General features: G+C 38.5%; 1 long non-coding RNA gene across 1 annotated transcript; it reads right to left on the bottom strand.

Moving 5' to 3' along the window:
* Nucleotides 1–3356: 3356 nt before the first annotated feature.
* LOC138843289 (uncharacterized) lies at nt 3357–5066 on the bottom strand. Its single transcript, XR_011377993.2, has 3 exons — nt 4937–5066; nt 3838–3931; nt 3357–3589 (listed from the first exon to the last, which is right to left on the bottom strand). It is a non-coding gene; the product is annotated as an uncharacterized LOC138843289 (long non-coding RNA).
* Nucleotides 5067–5316: the final 250 nt, after the last annotated feature.

The raw sequence follows: 5316 nt of genomic DNA, 5'->3' as shown, positions 1-5316 counted from the left end.
AGCAAATGTTTAATTATAGAGCATTTGTAAAAAATGAGAAAAAAATCCTTGCCTTCAAATATCTATTTCATTATTTTAATCAGAGAGTTTGTTTCATTAGTAAATTCTTCCAATGTACTTGTTGTTCAACTGTGTAACAGATACTTTGTTGACATTTTCAAAAATCTTTAAATTTGTAAATGTATGGGTTTCAAATTTCCTGGAAAAACAATAACAAAACTCAATTTGGTTGGGCTTTGTGGTTCAGCAAGTTAATATACTACTTGGATATGTGTCCCATATCAGAGGCTGGTTGGAGTCTCCCAAGCTCAATTTTTGATTCAGCCCTCTGTTGCTATGCCTGGGAAAGCAGGGGATGATGGCTCAGCTGCATTGGTTCTGGCAGCTAGCAAGAGAGACCCAGATGGAGTTCCTGGCCCTGAATTTGACCTGGCTCGACCCTGGGTGTTGCAGCCTTTTGGGAGTAAACCAGCGGATGGAAGAATTCTCTGCATCTCTCTATCTGTCTCTGTCACTCTTTCAAATAAATCTTTTTTTAAAAAAAATATCAATTTATGTGAGTGACTCCGTGGAAGAGCTAGGTGAGCAAATTAAATGACATCTAGTGAATTATTGTCTCACTGTTTACAACCAAGCTGTAGAAAATGTAATACTACTGTGGAATTCACTGGCTATGCAAATTTGTCATTTGTTTCATGTTTCTCTCTATAGATATCCTCAGTCATCCACATGAGGGAGAAATGCTTCCCTATCGAAGGGTTTAAGTTTCTTCCAATTTATTTGTCATAATGCTTTATCATGAGCATGTTACCTAGTTGGAGCAATACGGCTGACATTTCCTTGCTAATGGGCCAATTTACACCGGACGCTTGTGTGAATGGAATATCAGAAGGACCTACAAAATAATATCCAGTGAGAGTTGATACCAAGACTGCAAAAAACGAACTGAAGCTAAGAAAACATATATTCATGCTAAATAAATATTTTTTGTTAGTATATAGCGCCACCCAGTGTTACAGAATTCTCCATGGAGCTTGTTGCACAGTAGGCTATTGTGTCAAGGTAGAAAGGGACTCAAAGGATATTTTGTGAGCTCCATGTTAATACATCCCTTTGAAGTTTGTTCAGGAATGGTGCATATGGCAGCGAAGTGGGAAACATCAAATTGAAATTAAATAGCAATAAACACAAGCTGGACTAGCCACTCCAATCCCTATATTCCGGTCGTTCACTCTTTATATCTTATTGCTTCAAAAATATCCAAGAAAACTGTTAGAGTGTTATTAATCTCTTATGCATTGCAAGGTATTTTAAGGCATCCTGAAAGGATAGCTCCAGAGGCCCCTCTAGATTCAGACATAGCGCATGTTTCTGTATGTCTAAAAAGAACTCTTTCTTTTGAATTCAATTACAAATGACAATGAGTGGGCAGTTGCAAAAAGCAGCAGTGGGATTCTTGGTTTTCCACAGTGACCCTTACCTTAGCACCATGATGCTTTAGAGCGATGCTATTTTGCAATTGAGCAACCCAGTGAGGGCATGGATATTCACATTAAGGAAGATATTGAAAACAAAGGGGAATAAATGAAGGTGTTACCTCATTTCTACAATGAAATGATGAAAAAAATGTAACATTTCTGCTTTCTGGGTCCATAGAACTTAGGTAGATGGGATAAAAATAATGAACACTTGTAAGGTAATAAATCACACTGCATTTCTCATTTTTTTTCTGTTTCTTGAGCATTCTTTAAAACTCTCTGCTCCTTCTGCTAGCACTACCTTTTAAATTTTTACTCCACTGCTACCTGAAAATGTACCTTTTGTCTTTAACTGACACGGACTACGGTCATTTCAGATGTGGAATTCCTGTAACCTGGTGATATTTTCCTCATTGAAGTAGCTCTGTTTCTAGGTCTGTCACTGGTGCTAACATTATTGGGGATGCCTGTGCTCCAAATATTTGAGGTAGCACTAAATGTAACCTGTTGTTCTTGTTCATCAGTTGTACCCCCTTTTATTGCATATGCATAATAAATAATCCTGCTTATCTCCAAGACCTTTTATTTCTCAGGTCTGTGTCTTGTTGCGTTTACCCTTCTTTGCTGTGTTTTCTTGGCTTGCTCTGTTCACTCCCATGGCATTATTATTTTTAGGCCATTATTATGTTGTAGTGTTAATCTGATTTTCTCCTGCTTGATCTTGCTGTTGTTCACATCTTTCAATCTAATCTGCAAAGAACAAAATTAAGGCATCAAAAAATCTTTACTCGTTCTGTTTTCCAATAGCCTTCAAGCTCCTTAAACGTAAGAATGAGAGATTTCATGTTCTGCTCCTTTCAGCATGTGGCACTGTGCACACTTCTGTGGCCTATGTGATGCTGCTGTAGAGAAACTAAACAACAATGCAGAGCAGGCTGCTGAGGGCGAGTACCATTCAGTAGCTGATGTGTACACTACCTTGGCATTGGAGATTACGCTTCAGATTCAAGAGCATTTTGAAGGTGCATTTTCCAGCAAAGAGGGGTCAATAAGTCTTCTGCTATCCAGAGGACAGAGGAAATGCAAGGTCCTGGACAGGGAAATAGACTTCCAGGAACCTGGTTTGAGGGAAAGAAGAAGCAGCATTTGTATCACACACCTATTTCAAAGCTTCAGAAGAAAAGAATGATGACCATGATTAATGATGAAAGACCCAAGGCAAGACAGCCAGGGATACAGGACAGGATCCCCAAAACACAAAATGATAACCAATTATATTCCAATGTGCACACTTCAGTTAGTTTTGATCTAGCCTCCATTTCCTGGAAGAAGGAAATTCAAGTTTTAATGCATCATCTTCTTATCAATTTTTAGCTGCATTACAGAGTGAACTTTGTATCTTCTATAATTGTGTGTAAACTCACTTGTTTGTAATGAATATTTTTACTGGCTTTATACATTCTCTGATGAAAGAGTCTTTATAGCCTATAGATAGCTGGAGAAGATGGACATTGCCTGGTGTTTAGATGTCTCGACTGGATGGTGAAGAAAGGGAGACAATACTGAGTTCTTAAGAGATTTCTGGTCAAGATTCTTTGGGAATTTATATTCAATTTCCCTTTACTGTCCAAAATGATCAAAAACCCTGAAATTTGTTTAAAAATATATTTCTGTAAGTTGGTGCTAGTACCAGGAGTAGGATGCTCTCAGTGCTTCTAAGTAAGCAGAGGCACAATTGCAATTCAACTTTTGCACAAAGTGTTGAGTGGCCAAACACTGGAGCAGAAAGAAAAAGGAAATGAAAGCCTGGAGCACTGCCAAGAGTATGGTTTTTAAGAAGCTGCTCCTCAAGAAAAAAGGGAGGGGGTGAGTGGGGACCAAAGTTAAAATAACAGAAGAAAGCATTCCAAATAGAGTCTTGGGTGAACTCCCAGTTAGCTCAAGGTCTAGATGTGGAATACCTGGTAACCCTGCAGTTGAGATCCAGTGGATTACAGCTGGGGTCCGGAAAGTCAAGGGGAGGAAAAAGCAAGACGACTCTCCAAAGAAGGAAGCAGTGAGAATGACGTCCTCTCTTGTGAGGTTTGATCCACACAATCGACAGTGCAGGCCTAGGAGCAAGTCAATCACATTCACAAGTTAGTATAATTTTGGAATGATATTTAGAAAAACGTGACATATTTAAAAACCCAATAAATTGGGGCCGGTGCCGTGGCTCACTTGGTTAATCCTCCACCTGTGTCACCGGCATCCCATATGGATGCTAGGTTCTAGTCCCAGTTCCTCCTCTTCCAGTCCACCTCTCTGCTGTGGCCTGGGAGGGCAGTGGAGGATGGCACAAGTGCTTGGGCCCCTGTACCTGTGTGGGAGACCAGGAAGAAGCACCTGGCTCCTGGCTTCGGATCGGCCATTTGAGGGGTGAATCAATGGAAGGAAGAGCTTTCTCTCTGTCTCTATCTGTCAAATAAATTAAAAAAAAAAAACATAATAAATTGTAAAACAAAGATAGAGCCTTATAAATGTGATACTATGCATACTAACATTGGATTACCCATCTTGTATATTGAAATATAATAATAGGTATAAAAAATAAAAGACCCTACAGAATTATCATATTCAGACTGAACACAGAGAAATATATTGAATAAGAAACGTATACTAAGGAAAATAAATTGGGAGTCCTGGGGAGTACACTGGTGACTCTACCAAGGCTGCTATGAGAGAATAGTAGTGGGGAAGCTTATCTCAAATGAAAATGCCTATGCCTTCTTGAGAACTGAAAAACTTTTCGAGTTTTGAGATTGAAAGTATACTCAGACTGCTAGAGAGGATAATAACAATCAATCCGTGTCTGTGCTTTGAAGTTGAACTGCAAAGCATAAGCAAGTAAACAAGCCTTTAAAACTATCAGAGAAAGAAAAGATAAATTGATGACAAAGGAGTGACTGATAGTCTGGAAGCAAACTTCTCATCAGCAAAAATGGATGCCAGATGGCGATCGAATGCTGTATTCAAAAGACTGAGAGGAAACTTACATAAACAGACATACAGGTGCACATATAATCATTTTTAGAGATGTCCCTTGTTAGACTTGCTATTATCTTATTTGGCCACTTTGGCCTTCCTTAATTAAAAGAGAACATAGACAAAGACAATAACATTTTAGCAAAAATTAATCCCATTTATAAGTAATACAGAAAATACAAAGCAATTCCAAAAATCTAATTATTCAGCTATTAAATCTGAATACTATTCGTGGTTTAGAAATTTCCATAACCTTAAATGGCACTTTTGGAACAAAGATTGTGACTTATTCTCTGCAATTAAAAAAATTAATGGGGTGATCTGTTTAAATTATAGTTACGTAGGGAAAACAATCATTAGGTTCCAGTTATTTATTACTGCATTAAAAAACACTCTAAATTAAATAGCTTAAAATAGCAATTTATTTGGCTTACGATTTAAGCAGAGGAATTTTGAAGGTGCTTAGTTGCAGGGTTTGTATTTGACTGTGGTGTCAGCCAGGGCTACCAACTGCATAGTCCACTTCTTCGACAGTCTTTTACTTTTGAGGCAGTGTCTTGAAGATCTGTGGCCTTGATGCCTCTTCACATGGTTTTCTCCTCCAGAGCCTCCACAGATGCTTTGGTTGCTATTTATGTCTTTAAAAAAAGAACAGCTGATTCTTTCCATGAGGTCTGTTTCCTGTTTTCCGGTTATCGCGGACACCAGCTTCACTAAACTTTCTACCAATAGATGACACAGTCATCTTTCTCTAGTATGAATATAATCCCCTTACTGTCTTGCTAGCCGTCCTTTATAGTCTGATGGATCCCTT

The sequence above is a fragment of the Oryctolagus cuniculus genome, chromosome 8 (assembly GCF_051225735.1).
Source record: "Oryctolagus cuniculus isolate XC-2025 breed Fujian yellow rabbit chromosome 8, ASM5122573v1, whole genome shotgun sequence".
Lineage (NCBI taxonomy): Eukaryota > Metazoa > Chordata > Mammalia > Lagomorpha > Leporidae > Oryctolagus > Oryctolagus cuniculus.
The sequence above is the reverse complement of the archived record's forward strand: the minus strand, read 5'-3'. Positions and strand labels throughout refer to the sequence as shown.